Source organism: Phragmites australis, chromosome 5, assembly GCF_958298935.1.
Source record: "Phragmites australis chromosome 5, lpPhrAust1.1, whole genome shotgun sequence".
Classification (NCBI taxonomy): Eukaryota; Viridiplantae; Streptophyta; class Magnoliopsida; order Poales; family Poaceae; genus Phragmites; species Phragmites australis.
Window position 1 is genome coordinate 1,949,611 of NC_084925.1, and position 17,788 is coordinate 1,967,398.

Genomic DNA, 17,788 nt, shown 5'->3' on the forward strand with positions numbered 1-17,788 from the left:
CCGGGTACTGGGTCATGCACTTCGACGGCTCCCTCTCGCTGAAAGGCGCAGGGGCCGGAGTGGTTCTCACCTCTCCAACAGGTGAAGAGCTCAGGTACGTCGTGCAGTTGCAGTTCCGCGCATCCAACAACATGGCGGAATATGAAGGTCTCATCGCCGGCCTCCGGGCTGCGGTGGGGCTCGGGATTCGTCGCCTCCTGATCAAAGGGGACTCCCAACTGGTCGTCAACCAGGTATCCAAGGAGTACCAGTGCACGGATCCTCAAATGGCGGCGTACGTGGCTGCGGTCAGGAAGCTCGAGAGACGCTTCGATGGCCTCGAGTTGCGGCACATCCCTCGCCGCGACAACGCTTTGGCCGATGAGCTCTCTCGCCTGGCCTCCTCCCGTGCGCGCGTCCCTGCCGGAGTCTTTGAAGAAAGACTCGCACGGCCTTCCGTCCTGCCTGCCGAACAGGATGAAGGGGAAACCTCGAACTCAATTCAGGGGACCCCGGCGGTGTCCTCAGTGGGAAGCCCCGTCAGGGCGCCACTGCCCGGTGAGTGCGCTGCGCTCGCCGAATGTTCTCAAGATGCCTCGTGGATGTCTGACATCCGAGGGTACTTGAAAGAAAAATTCCTACCCGGGGATGAGGCGTCTGCCGAAAGAGTTGCTCGGCAGTCCAGACGCTATGCCATAGTAGATGGGGATCTCTACCGACGTAGCGCAGGAGGTGTCCTCCTGAAATGCATCTCCCAGGCAGAAGGCGGCGATCTTCTCGCTGAGGTCCACGAGGGCGAGTGCGGTGGCCATTCATCGTTCCGCACGCTGGTCGGGAAGGCCTTCCGGTAAGGTTTCTACTGGCCTACAGCTCTCCAGGACGCTTCCGAGCTGGTTCGGCGCTGCAGGGCGTGCCAGTTCCACGCAAAGCAGATTCACCAGCCAGCTCAGGCTCTTCATACCATTCCCCTGTCATGGTCTTTCGCGGTCTGGGGTTTGGACATTCTGGGTCCATTCCCCCGAGCAATCGGGGGCTATGCATACCTATATGTCGCCATCGACAAGTTCACCAAGTGGCGAGAGGCGGTCCCAGTCATCAAGGTGACCAAAAATACGGCGCTCCAGTTTATCCGCGGTATCACCAGCCGTTTTGGCATCCCGAACCGGATCATCACCGACAACGACACCCAATTCACAAGTGCCCTGTTCGGGGACTATTGCGAAGACCTCGGCATCAAGCTCTGCTTCGCCTCCGTCGCTCATCCTCGGAGTAACGGGCAGGTCGAGCGCGTCAACGCGGAGATACTGAAGGGCCTCAAAACCCGGACCTATAACGTGCTCGCTAAGCACGGGAAGGGATGGGTGGACGAGCTGCCAGCCGTGCTGTGGGCTAACAAGACTACGCCAAGCCGCGCCACCGGGGAGACTCCGTTCTTCCTCGTCTATGGCACCAAGGCAGTCCTCCCCTCCGAGCTCACTCTGGGCTCCCCTCGAGTGCATGCATACTCTGAGGGTGAGCAGGAGCAGCAAAGGCGCGACGACGTGGACTACCTGGAAGAGCGCCGGCGGCGTGCTGCTATCCGGGCGGCTCGATACCAGCAGAGTCTACGGCGTTATCATCTGCGCCATGTCCGGGCCCGGTCTCTCGAGGTGGGGGACCTAGTTCTCCGACGCGTCCAGTCGCGCGAAGGAATGAATAAGCTGTCCCCTGTGTGGGAAGGTCCCTTCACCGTGATCGCGGTCCCGCGAGCAGGTTCTTTCAGGTTGGCGACGGAGGAAGGACAGCCACTCCCGAATCCGTGGAACATCGAGCATCTCCGACGCTTCTACCCATAGATGGTCGTGCTCGCGGCTCAGGTCAGCAAGGCCGGGGGCTTCTCCCCGCCCAAGCAGTCCAAGGGCTCCGCCCCTTGGGTAAGTCGCTGTCGCCCAACTTTTGTAAATATTGTACATTCGGTATTTCAATAAGCAATCGCTATGTCGAGATATTTTTTCTGGATTCCGTATGTTTAATCTGTCTGGTGAGGTGCTCGGTTGTGCGAGAAAAAGTTCGCTCTCTCTTTTTCCCCGCTGATAAAAGAATCCCAATCAGTATGCATGCGAGCAGTCGCCGCTGACTTACGTCCGGCATGGTAGGCTATGGTGTTCGGTGGCGTGGCAGGCTCCCGGGCACTACCGGGTCTCGGGGGGCTCTGGGTAATCCCATCGCTAGAGCTGCTCGAGTAGTCCGGAGCTCAGGCCCCCGGAGCAGGGCTGTCGGTGCTCGGTCTGGTCTGTCATACCCGGGCGCCACCGATCCATAGGACCTCTGGGTTATGCTTCTGTCCGCTCTTGTCCGCCGGTTTGGGTATTCAAGAGGTCTCGAGTCGAAAACGAGAGCAGTCTATAGCAAGTACCACACTAACAGAGCGCACCAGACAAAGAAATTCTATATTCTCTATTAAGTCACAGGCTGGCGATCACGAGCAGTCCGGCCGCGGGGGCTTAAATGCCTCGGTCTCTGGCCGGCCCCAAGGGTCCTCGGGTGGTCCTACCACTTAGGCGTGGGTGGTCGAGATCACCCGATCCCGGGAGCCTCGTATACCTCTGGGCACTCGGGCGCTACGCTGAAAGAACCAAGTCCCCGGGCACCCGAGCTCGGAAGCACACCCCTCCTGATCGGTTGGCCGAAGGGCCGACAGCTGTCCGGTAAGTGGTTATATTCAGACAAGTCTGCTTTCAGTAAATTTATGTTCCCGAGTCATTCTCGGGGGCTCTCGCGCTTTAACCTGTTCGGCGAGGTGGTCTCCTCGCACGCAAAACCCTGCCGCGTGTCCACTTTTTCTCAGAACGACAGGGCGGTTTGTAGAAAGGAGTACCGTGCGTACGGTAATGTCTGACCGGAGCCCTTCGTGGTGGTCGTGGTGTTCGGTCCGCTTTTAAGGACCCCGAGCACTACCGAGTCCTCGGGTGCCCTGGGTAATCCTATCGCTCGAGCTGCTCGAGTAGTCCGGAGCTCAGGCCTCGGGGGCGGGCTGTCAGTGCTCGGTCCGGCCCGTTTTAAGCCCGGGCACCACCGGACCATGAGGACTCTTGGTCACATTCTCGCCCGCACGCGTCTCCGGTCTACTAACTGGGTGGTCGCGAGGTGAAAAAGTGTTCACCGGGCACGGCGTGTTCCGTGCTGGATCGATCTATCTCCCGGGCAAGGAAGTCTGTATTTTTTGTTTCTTAACTCAGACAGCGCGGACTCGCGAGAACTCGAGGGCCGACTACGCCAGCAACAGCGATCGGGACAACTTCGTTCTCGGGGATGGGAAGGTCGCGAACGGCCCGACTGAGTACTCCCCGGGACTTCCAGGCAAAACATCAGAAGAAACATCAAACACTCAGAGAAATTGGAGTTGCGAGCCCAAGGAAAAGCTGCCATTATATTCACAAGACATATACAAGGCTTTTCCTAAGGGTTCACTCCTATATTTACATTTATCAAGACGCCAAAAGAAAGAAAAAAGCTACAAAAGATCTAGTCGGCGGCGGAGGCGTCGGCTGAATCCTCTGAGTCGTCCCCGGGGGCTGGCGGCGGCGCCACCTCTCGCCTGAAGCCGGCCGCCACCACGGCGGCGGTACTCCGGACCGCTACCCGGGCGGCCTCTCCTTCAGCCTCGACCACTCCCTCCCGCGCCGGCTCCAGCGGGAAGTTCGGGTCCCTGCTTCGGTAGCAGGCCAGGACGTGCTCGGCCACTGCATGCGCCAAGCCACGTCCCTCCCGGGCGGCAAGTTCCTGGACTGCCCAAGGCAGGGCCTCAAGGCGCTCGCAGACCTGCTGCAGCCCCAACACTTGTCGTGCGGGGCCGTCGCCCTTCTTGTCTTCGACGAGCCGTCCGAGACCACCCTTCTCTACAGCCCGCCGCATCCGTCGGAGTATGTCTTCCAGCATATGCTGCAGGTTGACCCGCGAGACAAAAGCGGTCTCGAGCTTCTCCTTGGCGGCCCGCAGCTGCGCCTCAATTCCCTGGTCCCCGACCGGACCGGAAGAACCGCCGACTGCTGCGGAGCCGGCAGCCTGCTTCGTCTCGGCCACCATCTCGGATAAGGCGCGTTCACGGGCGGTTAGTTCCGCCTCGTGCTTCGCGTTCTCCTCCACCCTGGTAGCAGTGGCCGCTGCCGCCGCGGCAGCCTCGCCCTCTCGACGACTCAGTTCGTCTTCTCGGCGACTCAGCTCGCCCTCCCGTCGGGCCAGCACATCCTCCTGCTGGGTCACCGAATCCTCCCGAACACCGAGCTCCGACGCCGATAATTCATTGTCCACCTCCCGAAGGGAGACGTCCTCCTCCCAGCGGCGGATCTCTTCCCTGATCTTCCGGATGTCGTCTTCCCGGCGCTGGAGGTCGGCGCGCGTCTTCTCCGCCGCGCCCTCCAGGCGGGTCAGCTCGGCTTGCCGCTCCTCCGCCGCCTGCTCCCGAGCTGCGACTGCTACCTCCCTCTCTTGCTCCTGCCCCATCCTGGCAAGGGCCTCGGCAGCTTGCTGCTTCGACGCCTCAGCCAGGCGGGCGGCGTCTTCTCGTTCCCTCGCGACTTCTGCCCGCACGGTCTTCAAAATTTCTTGTTCCCGCGCGGCTCCCGCGCGGATGTCTTCTAGGAGCTTCTACTCCCGCGCGGCCGCCGCACGGGCCTCCTCCTGGGCGCCCGCCAGCTGCGCCTTCTCCAATACCAGGCGGGCGTGCTCGGCCTTGATAAACAATACGATCATCTCCCACCACCAGCCACTGCATTTATTTCCGCTCCCATCTATTTCCCAGACAAGCTCGTTCAGGTTCATCCCCCCGGCCGAATCTTTAAAAAGGGGTCTCTTGGGATCCCTGCGATAGGAGTTCATCCTTCGACAGACGCATTGATAAAGATCATGATCATCACATACTTAAATCCTCATCGAAAGATAAAAGAGGTAAATGGTAGATAGACTTATGTTCATGCATTTTGTTTCTTGTTTCTAGCTTATTTGCCTCGTCTAGGATTGTATATGCTTATTTCAATTTATTACAATACCTAGTGTAGGTTATCATATGGTATGTTGCTTGTGTTTATCTCTAACCCATGAGCAACCTACATGATTTATTAATTATATGCTCTTCACATGGTACTAGTTTTTACAATTGATATCTTTCGTGTGCCATGATCTAATCTATAGGATAAATCCTCATTGTTATGAATAACAAATGCATATATATCTCACAAGTATTCAACACTTGTATGTACACATTTATAGGTAGTATATCCTATATGTTATGATTTTGAGACTAACATGTATTTTAGTGACATCTTTTGTAGTCTCATAGAGCAATCAACATGTCCCTGGATATATATAATGCTTAAATACTTCAATTGGTGTCATTGTTAAATCTCTTATTCATTTAAGCTACCTTCATGCATAACCTAGCGTAAACTTACTATCTTGACATATTGTTAGTTGTGCATATATTTTTTTCTCATTGTATGTATGCACACATATAAGGGGAGTTTAGACTATATTATGTGAGTTTCATAAATTATGATCCATATGCTTTCATAGGTTACAATTAGTATCATTCATTTGTAGTAATATCCATAAAATTGGTATTCTTTTATTGTATCATGATTTGTGAAGTTCTCTCTCATGTGCTCTAATATTTTTCTCTTAAGTTCAACATGTGTTTATAGCACTTTTTGGGAAATTATTGACAAAGAAGAGAAGTTTGACGACCAAAGCAAGATGGAAGCAAGATGAACAATGCGGGGAGATTGTAGCAACAAGCAAGACATCTAGGAATGTCGAAGTCGACAAAGGAGGAGAAGAAAATATGCTAGGCGTCTAGATTGACAAAAGAGAAGCTCTTGCATAGGTCGTTCAATAGAGATAGTGACAATGGAGAAAGAGAGAGCCACAATAAAGGGAGACTAAGTGGTAAGAACATGCATCCAAGCAATATGGTAAGACTTTGTACTTGTTTATGATATTTACATTTGGTATCATTTATTATTTACCACTTGCTTTGGTTGTGCTGTCATCAATCAACAAAAAAGAGGGAGATTGTAACGAAAATGGTCCTATTAGGTCATTGATTGTGATTTTGGTGATTAATGATAAAATAGTCAATGAGACTACCATGTTTGTCAAGAATATATATTAGTAGGCCTCATGGATGCAATACATGAAGAAGTCACCGCAACCGGAACAAAGTTGGACTGAATTGGAGAAATCTCAGGAAGATTTGTCTCATCGGATGATCTGGTGCTCTGAGTATTGAACTCATCGGAGAATATTTGATAAAGGGGAGAGAAGCCTGAAGACCTTACTGGAAGGTCCGGTGATCAGTGAAGATACATATCGGAACATTTTATTCAGAGAAGGTTGCAACAATTAAAGTTGAAGATCAAAGCACCGGATGGTCCAGTGATCAATATGTTGCACACACCGGATAATAAACAGTGTAAAGAGGCATAATAAAGTTCAACGTATCGGATGATTTGGTGATGAAGGCTGTGCACACCGGAGTATTATTTTCAGAGAGGGTTGCATCAGCTTGGTTGGCTGAAGTCAACTCATCGGATAGTCTAGTGATGAAGTGATGTGCACTGGATGCTTTCAGCGGAGCAATTTACACAGAGAAGAAGGAAAGGCTCGAATGGCTCATGATAACTCATCGGATAGTCCGGTGATGGAGATAAAATATACACCGGAGTGTCCGGTGTTCACAGAGGCTTGAGTGGGGTTCCAACGGCTAGTTTGTGAGAGTGTACTCACCGGGTGATCCAGTTTCAGTACTACTGTTCTCATCGGATTATCCGGTGTTAACAACTTTTCTGAGTCGTTGGGTTAACGACCAGTGCGTGGGTTTAAGGCTATAAATACCCCTCCAGTCAGTCATTTGAAGGTGTGGCATGCTGCTGGAGTCCAGAGAAGTGCATGAACACTTGAGAAGATATCCAAGCCACCAGAGTGCTTAAAGTGATTATCCAAGATGATTAAGTACAAGATTAGTGAGTGATTAATGCTTATAGGTCTAGAGAATGTTGCTAGGTGATTGCTGCCTAGAAGGTGGATTAAGGAGTGATCCAACCTTGTACCAAGTGGTATGCTGGTATCTTGGAGTTTTGGTGACTCGCCGACAAGCTTGTTGACCCTCCAACTTGATGTGGAGCGGCAACGAGAAGCATATATGGGGACGTGGAGACTATTGCCTTGGTGGCTCAAGCGCTAAAGTGATCACGGCGGCAAGGAACCGAAAGAGAGGCTAGTGGTGAGATATTGTCTTGGTGGCTCATCCGGGTGGAGGCCTTGTCTTAGTGACTTGGTGGCTCAAGAGCTGTGACCGGGTGCTGACCTGGAGCATATACTTTGTGGAGCTCTAACGTAGACTAGGGATGGCATTCATGCTATCGATAACACGAGAAAAAATCCTTGTGCCAAGTTTGCTCTCTCTACCTTATTTACATTCTTGCAATTTATCTTCTTAGATAGGTTTCAAGCGTTTTGATCGGTAGAGTAGACACACTAGATAAACCTAGAGCACATCTCGATAGAATTTGATATAGGCTTATCTTGTGTTATTTTGGAGCCAAAATAGTTTTAAGTGTCTTAATTCACCCACTCTTAGGACATCACCGATCCCTTCAATAAGGACACTCACAGAGCATGACGGCTCCACGGGGGCTCACCCCCAGCCCTGATTGCTCCGCTACGTGGCCCATGTGGGGGCGCGTTTGAACTAGATCCGCTCTGCGACAAGGCCTATGAGGGTGCCACCTTCGAATCGGCTTCGACTCGCAAGTTCTGGGGGCCTCACAAGGCTAGGCTAGTATGGCCTCGATTGCCATCCTCATGGGCGCAACTCGCCCAGGCACCGTAGGACGCCCATGCAAGCCAGAGCCCTCTTGGATAGCCTTCGCAACAATTGCAGAGCCCAGTCTCTGGGGCTCCAAACCAAGCCCCCGCTATGCGTTGGCCTACCACCGACCACAGGCCACCACAGCTCCGAGCCACGCCTTGGCTTCTATAGTTAGCTATTCGCCCATAAACAATACATACAAAACTTAAACTTAAGTTATAGCCATGCTCAGATAGTGCCACATTGTGCATAGCAATAGGAAACTCTCCATCACAAGCGTCGAGGTCTAAAAACCCTCCACCACGAGCGCCGAGGTCTAAAAAACCTCCGCCATGAGCGTCGATGTCTCAAAACCCTCCGCACCTCATCAGCATAGCCTCAGTCGTGGCGAGGTCTAAATCAGCTTATTGATTAAATCCTAAAATTAATTCATACATGCATACATATATATATATGTATACATACCCGTGGCATAACCGTCTTAAGAAGCTAGCCTCGGCAAAAGCCTATGACGATGGCAAAAGACCATCTTAATGGCACTTCCTCCACCACCTCGAAGGTCGTATGCTTCCATCGCGTTAAGCGTAAGTTTCCTTCACTATCTCGAGGGCAGTATGCCGCAATCACTAGTGTGATGCATTGTCCCTGTAACACCCGCCCACCGCTTGCTCACGATCGAGACGCAAGGGGAGCTGGGGGTTAGAAGCTCATGATGGCAGGCACCACACAACACTGGATCAGGAACAAGGCAAGGGTCAAGATCTCGAGAAACTTAAGTGGGAATCAGAATAGGCTGGCTTTGGGGCTTCACCGTCATCACGACGACCCCTCGACCCTGCCTCCATCGAGCCTCTCGCATCTATATGCTGACGGGGTCGCGAACTGCCCTCCTTAGCCTCGCCGTTGACTCCACCTTCGGCTACCGTCGCGGGGCTCCGGACAGCCTTACCTCCGTTGAGCCTCGCCGCGACTACACGCTGAGATCATGAACTTCCCTCCTTAGCCTCGCCATCGACTTTACCTTCGGCCCTTGCTGCAGTACTCCAGATGGCCTCGCCTCCGTCAATCCTCACAGCGTCTACCGCTGAGAGGGTCGTGGACTGCCCTTCTCAGCCTCACCGTTGACTTCACCTCTGACTACCATTGCGGGGCTTCGGACGACCTAGCCTCCGTCCAGCCTCACCGCGACTACATGATGAGGGAGTCACAGATTGCCCTCCTCAGCCTCGTCGTCGACTTCACCTCCGGCTACCGCCACGGGGCTCCAGACGATCCTGCCTCCGTCGAGCCTCGCTGTGACTACATGCTGAGAGGGTCGCGGAATACCCTCCTCAGCCTCGTCATCGACTTCACCTCTGACCCTCGCTGTGGTACTCCGGATGGCCCCACCTCCTTCGAGCCTCGCCGCATATACATGCTGAGGGGGGTCGTGAACTGCAATTCTCAGCCTCGCCGTTGACTTCACCTCCGGCTACCACCGCGGGGCTCCGAACGGCCCTGCCTCCATCGAGCCTCGCTGCGGCTACATGCTGAGAGGGTCACAGACTGCCCTCCTCAGCCTCGCCATCGACTTCACCTTCAGCTACCATCGCGGGGCTCCGGACAGCTCTGCCTCCGTTGAGCCTCGTTGTGACTACATACTGAGGGGGTCGCGGACTACCCTCCTCAGCCTCGCCATCAACCTCACCTTCGTCTATCACTGTGGGGCTCCAGACGCCCCTGTCTCTGTTGAGCCTCGCCACGTCTGCCGCTGAGGGTGTCGTGGACTACCCTCCTTAGCCTCGTTGTCGATTTCACCTTCATCCCTCGCTATGGCACTCCGGATGGCCCCAACTTCATCGAGCCTCACCGTGTCTACCGCTGAGGTGGTCGCGGACTACCTCTATCAGCCTCGCCATCGACTTCACCTCCTACACCGCCACGAAACTCCAAACGGCCCTGCCTCAGTCAAGTATCACCACGGCACCCGCTGAAGGGTTAGGATCGTGTCATCATCACCTTCGTCACTAGTTCCGAGCCCCGCTATCGGGACCCTCGGCATGCGACTCCGGTGAGCTTTGCGACATTCACTCCTTGCCTAAGACGTCCGCATCACAACGACAGTGAACAATCTGGAATAGCCTGACTTCAAAATGCTGGTGCTAGTTTATACATCCGCTCGCCCCTTGGGACCTCGAAACTGGCGGATGAAGGGATGTTGTTGGGGGAAACGTCCCAGCCTAAGATATTTAAATCACTGTAGCAATCTAGTGCCTTAATTACCACGTCACATGTAAGAAGGTAAAAAAACACCAAATACCCTCCTATATACATAATTGTAACAAAATATCTTAGAGGCAATGTGATATTTTTTTGTGCCAACTCTTTCTATAAAATAAGCACCCAAGAGCCAGGAGAGGGGGACTCAAAAATTTATCCCCTCCGATACACACTCTCTTTCTTTCTCTCCTCAAGGCTATGGGCCATCGTCGAGCTTAAACCCCCTCTGATGAGCGGGGCTCTCGTTGCACTTTGTCCGGGGAACTTTTTTCCCCCAACAACAATAGAATTGTTTGCAAATTTGTCACATAAGCATAGGATGGGGATTCAATTAGCTCTTATCCTAAAGAATTTGAAGAATACAGCGTGGAGGATAACACAATCATATATGAAGACTAGCTTTACCAATCTGAAACAAAAATCGGCAACTGTCAAAGTAACACATCAGTTCGCAACAAGGTATGAAACACTCAAATTCAGCAAAAATCTAGTTCTTGGGGATGTTCTTGCCGACGATCTTGGCAGGCGCAATGCAGAGAAGGTTCCCGAGCTTCCCCGGCATGGCGCCCTTGATCATGAGGACCCGGAGGTCATTGTCGATCTTGACAACCTTGAGCTTCCTGATCTTGGTCTTGGTTCCTCACATCCTCCCGGGTATCTTCTTCCCCTTGTACACCCACCCCGGTGTCATCCCCGCGATGGAACCCAGTTGCTTGTGGCTCTTGGAACCGTGCGTCATCAGCCCGCGCTTGAAGTTGTGCCTCTTGATGCCACCTGTGCAATGTCACAAGCAATCGCGAACGAATGAAGAACATCATAGGATAGCACACATGCCTCGCAAGAGTGGCATTGCAAATCTTGCAATTTTCAGCTCATTTACAGTGCTTGCACCCATCACAATTCACAAACCAATCAAGAGTGAGGCAAGCGTTGGCGTGGATGTCATCGGCATTGCGAGCAAGAATTGCAAGTAACATTTCGGTGTTGCTAACTTCATTGTCCAGAAAATGAAATGGTATTATGCGAGGCGAGAAATGCGGATAAGTGTTGGCGTTGGCATTGCAAATGGAGGTGTGAAATTACTGTACCTTGGAACCCCTTGCCGATGGAGTTGCCGGAGACGTCGACGAGGTCGCCCTCCTTAAAGAGCTCGGCGAAGTTGAGCGGCTGGTCGGGCTCGAACAGGTCAACAGTAGTGAGCCGGAACTCCTGGAGGTGCCGCAGAGAGCTCTTCAAGGAGGGCGACCCTGATGTTTGCCGCGATCCTGATGTTTGCAAACAAAATAATCTAGCTTTGTGAATTTTTAATCGTGGCCTTTAGCCATAATACTCTAGGTTAGATAGTCGTGGAAAAAGTAAGGTCAGATGAACAAGATTTTTCAGCATAAAGTGTCCATTATAGTGGAGATGCCTATTAGAAGGATGCTCTAAAGTTTCCTTTGTAACAATAAGGAGCTTCAAGTTTCCTTGTAAAAACAAGGATGTTTCGAAGGGGTCTTTACCACAGGTCTAAAGACTTCCCTCTTATTTAATGATATTAGTTATGTCTTAATTGTATTTTTCTATTATCCCAATCTGAGTAACTTTTGCACTCTACAATAGTCCTTGGTTTCAGATCCGGACTTTACATATGGAATACAATCATATTGGCAGAGCAACAGCTATTAGCACACATTTGTTTGAAAAAGATTTCTCCGGATCCAAGGTATTTTATAGTAAACTCCTTGTCCAATATAGTTGGAGGATGGTTCAAATCAATTAATTCACCATCATTTTCCAATATGGTTGAACCTGATTGTTTTGTTGCCCTAATCTTACAAGTTGTGCATCCCCCTTAATCATGTGTATTTCTCAATGTATTAGCATTGAGTGGCATGTCCACTAGATGCCCATTATTCATGATCAAATCATTCATACAGAGTTTCTACCACTGTTCCTTGCATCTTTTTAGCGAATATCTCCATGGAATGAGATCCTTAGAACTAGGTGGTCTCCCCATTTTCTTGTGCAAGAAGGAAGAGTCACAGATTGAGCCTTTTACGTAAGGTGGTTTAACTCTCTTTTGTAAGTATATGCTACCGTGTTACTTCATTATGAACCGTGAATGAACCTGCCAGTTTGTTTACAAGATTTTGCAAATCAATTATATGTTAGACCTCTGTCTCGATTTCTTTTGTATGTGGATCAATATACTGAAGGTCATTTCCTCCCCCTAATACTAGGAATAGTTCTTTATTAAAGATCGAAGCAACACATCTTGCCTTAAGCAGATCACCTGTAATGGGTTCCAAGTATTTGAGTATAGACAGAGACTCAAATCCAATGTAAATTTCTAATTTATGTTGTGGACCCATAGCAATATGCGGTGAAATTAGTACATAAACAACGTAACTGAACTTTCACAAGTAGAAAATATTTGGTGTTTTTCCATGCACAAACTGCAAAAAGGAGAATCCTTGACTCAACACAATTCATGTGTGAGGCTAGAGAAGGTTTCTTAGTTGGAGTTTTAATTTCTTTGGAAAAACTAGTAGCATTGGTCTCACTCTTGGAGGTATCCCTTGTCTTTCTCTTCTTCTTCCTAGATTTAGCTTGCTGACGTTGTTCTCCCTTTTGTTGTACCTTGTTTCTGGGCTGGCTTGACATGATTCTTTTTAATAGGCTTGAATTGATTATTTTGGATGGGCTTCTTTTTAGGTTGAGTAAGAGGATGATGCCATACCCTACTGGAAAGCCATATGCTAACCAAATCTTTGTCTACATAAACAGTGGATCCTCCACATGTTTGAATCAATCAACTAATTGTTGTTCCATCACGTCATTAAGGTAGCTACATGTCATGTGTTTCTCGATGATACATGGATTCCCACCATCTGAGATTGTACTCATGAGGTCATGAAAATCAAAATATCTCAACATGTCATCTTCCAACATTGGATAATTTGATCCTCCAAACTTCAACTTCATGGAATGTCCCTTCCGCATGAAATGTCCATGGTGCATGTTTCCTGCATTTAAATACAATAACATGCCAAGACATATGACGCTGAGGTGTCCAAAAGTAAAACATGGATAAAATTGTTACAAAGTGGCAAATTTAGACCATAAACATGTTTAATATGAATTTCTACTATTTGAATACGTATAGAAAATAAATTTTACACTTGAAACAAAGTAGAAAATAATTTTCGGAATTAAACACATACTACCGGAATATAATCATGGTTAAACATGTGAATTATAATATGTTTAAAGCCTTAAAACATTGAACTGTAAATTCCAGAAGTTTATTTAATATTACATCCAAAAGGACCTATTTTTATTTTTTAGGACTATTGCATAAATTCTAGGGGAAAATAGGGGCATTGTTGTAATTTTGGGTCCTCAAGGACATGTTTGGAAATTCCAAGGGTCTTTTTATAATTTTGCAGAATTACGAGTGTCTTTTTTGCAAAATTGTTGGCTGTATTGGGCTCACATCCCCCGGATTGGTTGTCAATGGGCCGTGCCGCTCAGTTCGTGAGGCCCAAAGACCCATAGTTTACCGGCCTTGGCTCATCTGGCCCACCCCCTATGGCCGCCTTCAGTGGAGGTGGTGACATCCACCAGCAGTACTAGCCTGTCGGCCGCTTTGGCTCAGATGCGGTGGCGGCTCATGCCCCGTCTGCACCTTGAAAGCGGTGACGGCTTCCGCACGCGGCCGCGTCGTCTGCGCCCTTGCCGACCGTTGACGATGCCCTAATCCACCATGGCGAATATGTGGCATTGACAGCGGCAGCTCCGAGCGTCCATCACGCCAAGGCGGCGTCGGCCTGCCTCCAACGTAGCCGACCGACGAGAGGCAGAGACAAAAAAATAAATAAATCATACTATCTTTGAATTTGTAAAGTGGTGTGTTCGAGTCAATATAACAATTAATCATAATTAATTTTGCAAAATTGAATATATTTATATATTATAGAAACAATGCACGCTAATTATTTTCTTCTATTTAATCCTATAATTTATAAGTAGAGGGTAGCAGATATTAGCTCCTTAATTTAGGAGTGAGATTAATACATAACTTATAGAGAGGAGCATTAATTAGCTTCTTAATTTTAGTAGGGGACTAACTCTAAATCTAGACCTTACTATCAAAAGCGATTGACAGTGGAGATTAAATGTTCCCTACACAACTCTTGTCTTTTATATTAGAACTAGTTTTCTGCCCGTGCGTTGCAACGGGCGTCAAAAATTTGTTAAACAAAAATCTACAGAATTACCACGACCGACAGCCAGAATTGGTGCATGCCATAGACCACATGCTCATACAACTTCAATCTAGTTTCCCAGCCCATACATTTCAATTCCCATCAATAGTAACAGGCAAACAATCAAAACACACCACACAGAAAGTAAGTAGGCCAAACGATAAATGCATGTAAAAAATGGTCTCTTCATACATTCACGGCTCCTGCCACGCGTGCCTAGACCACATGCTCGTGGTATAGCATAGCACCAAATATTCTGAAACATGGTATGGTGCTTAAGTCATCGTCTTCTCTGACAGTGTTGGGTGCAGAGCCTGTACATGGTGAAATCAAGCAGACTGGTGAATTAGGTTAAGATATTTCAGAATGGTCCATCTTTTCAGTACAACCAATTGTAGAACTTGAGCAAGCACTGTTGTCTTCCTTGGATGCTACAGTGAAAAATTTCCAAAGATTTGCTAATTTTGCTTGTGGAGTGTTAAGCTTCATATGATGTCCTTTAGGATTTGTAGACATTGTCACATTATTACATGGAAGATCACCGAGAGCGAGAGCATTATCTGGGCCACGGGAAAGTTGCTGTGGAGTTTTCTCACTCTCTGGCATGACCTTGGTATGAACTCATTTTGTCACTGTGACTGGGAGGCTTGGAGTCCCTACTCCAGCTTGCCTCCGAGGGCTAGGGCGTCTAGTAGTAGTAGGTGGTGTCTTGCCCTTAGTTTTTCCTGAATCTACAGTACCATTTTCCGTGATATATTTGGCAGGTTCAGGAGTTAAAACACACAGATAAATTTTAACAATGAAAAAAATGCACTCTACTGTGACACTAAGCTTACTATTTGATATTATCATTGCCAACACTTCAACTGGTATTTTGACTTACATCAGCTAGTTCTAAGATCACAATATGATGTATTAATGTATATCATTTTGCATGTAATAATTAGACAGGAACATGTAGGGAATCCTCTAGTTTTGTTTGCAACCTTTTTTATGTAATGTACCATGGAAGGGGAAATTTCCAACTCATATCAACCAAGGAAATCTACTTCTGGGTAATCATTGTAGCAAGAAATAAAATCTAATGAGAACTCACAAAAGCCTTGAAGGCGGGTCGATGAGCTGTCATCTCATACATGCAACATCCTATGCAGATGCATACATGTTAAATTAGAAAATTGGAATTAATAAGCAGTCATGTGAATATCTTATATTATAAAGAGAACTGAGTCAGACAATATGAAATACCAAGAGACCATATGTCTGACTTGAATCCATAGGGAATATCTGTTAGCAGCCCTGGGCACATGTAATTTGGTGTTCCAGCGACCTAAAGAAAGCACGGTACTGCCAGTTAGAGTATGAGCATAGAACAAGAATTATGACTTCATATGTTTCCGTGAGATGAACCTGCATGTCTACATGGTTCATGGTAAATATGGGAAGAAATATAAAGGGATTTTTTTTTCTCTTTTGCCACTGGATCTGAAATTTAATTCCTTTTGTCACTTAGAATTTCCTTTTTGCCCCTAGGGTCTCTCACTGAAATTTTGGGCTCAAAGCCCCAAAGCCCATCCAGTGGCAAAAAAGGAAATGAGGTTCCAGTCGAGTGGTAAAAAGGAAAATAATCCAAATATAAGTGGTACAAGGGATATAGTCATGAATCATGAGTCATGATAAGCTGCATGCTGCCATGGTTAGTGTCTTTGCTTGCACGGTATGAGTGATGCACGGTATGAGTGATTCATAACTTAGTAAATGTTTTTTCCTCAAAACAGGAAAATTTAAGATGAAGCACAATGTTTTGGCGGAAACAAATAGGAAAGTAAGGAAACATGAAGGACGGTCATACCAATGAAATTAGATCATCTTCCTTTAAAGTCTTGGCTAGGCCAAAATCTCCTGCATGCAAAACAGATAATATTTGTAACTTGATAAAACAAAGCATTACAAGATACAAATGTAACATGTCAGCTACAAACTTGCATTATTGTATTTGTTATAAGAAACTAACCAAGGCGTATGTCCTGGTCTTTGGTGAGAAATATGTTGGAGCACTGCAATTATGAGGAAGAAGCATTACCATCTACTGCTATAAAAATTGACAATGATGAATTGATGATGCTCTACCCATTGCAACTTACTTTCAAGTCACGATGCAAGACATAGTTCGAGTGCAAGTAGTCAACAGCTAATACCAACTGACCAAATCATTTCAGAAATATCTGAAGATTATTCAGTGTTATGATCATAGTGTTAGATGTTTTTCTTCCTTCAATCAGACCAACAGAAAAGACAAATCATCCCTGTGGTACAAGAGGAAAGTGAGCCATAATACAATCTATATATGGCAACGAAAAGACTAACCTCCAAAACGCTAAATCACACTCACATATCTCCACCTTCACAATATCTTGTGACGATGCAGACATAGCAACCCTACATAACTCACCTTGTCAACTAAACAAGCTCAGATAGAAGAAATATAGTAAGAACAAGTTCCTAAATTTATAAACCTTTTCAACCCAAGCCTCCTTGAATCAAACAATGTAAGGGTGCTGTCGCTGAGCAATCAGAGTCATCTATAATTTGCATTTTCTCCTATCAAATCCTCAAAGCACACCTAGTGAATCAAGAACAAAACCTAAGAATTTCACATTTCTACCAACCTCTAGATGGGTAGACTTGCGGTAACACTCTGTCTGCCTTGCAAGCCGGATTTACTTCACAACATACCTACAATTAAGACAAGCATACAGTCACCTAATTGAAGGGAGAAAGCCAACTGATGGATGGGTGCTATATTATACTTCTTCTTCTCAATCTTGTGATTAACAAGGATGGCAACACCAAATGCGCCACGACCAATCTGCTCCATGATCTCATACTGATCCATCCGCGACTCCATGAGCCCCAATCCGTAACAGAACTATCACAGGTTTACAACAGCAACTCGCGACAGGTATATGTCAATCTCAAAGAACCCGAACGAATCACATTTATCCAGCCCACCTGCAGCTCAAACACCTTCACATCCTAAGCAAGCTCTGCAAACAAAGAACCCAAACACCTAATAAGCCAAACAGGCAAGTAGCTTTGATGAAGGCGCACTGGCATCACGTGCAACCCAATCAAATCCACGACATGTGCCTTCACTTAGAAAGGAGAGATGATGTTGCTCTTGCACAGGAAAGTTGTCGAACCACGAGAATCGATGAACTACTCGACGAGAATATATCGCCCAGTTATCCAAAATAGTAGGAGGCAAATTTACAACTGATGTCGTAACAGCACTTCATTTGCACACAGCAAGCACACCGCTCCCACCAACCACAACCCGGCGGAGATAGGGGACCTACCGCGGCGGTCTCCACCTGCATTGGCCAGCGGCCAGAACCGCCGAATGCGGCAGCGACGCTTCTCCTCCAGTTTTGGCAGGAAACACAAAATTTGG

At 48.1% G+C, this 17,788-nt stretch overlaps 2 pseudogenes; both read right to left on the reverse strand.

Moving 5' to 3' along the window:
* Nucleotides 1–10,504: 10,504 nt before the first annotated feature.
* LOC133917304 (large ribosomal subunit protein uL3c-like) lies at nt 10,505–13,087 on the reverse strand (annotated as a pseudogene).
* Nucleotides 13,088–13,391: 304 nt separating this feature from the next.
* Nucleotides 13,392–17,260, reverse strand: LOC133918329 (serine/threonine-protein kinase Nek4-like; annotated as a pseudogene).
* Between the last annotated feature and the right edge of the window lie 528 nt (nt 17,261–17,788).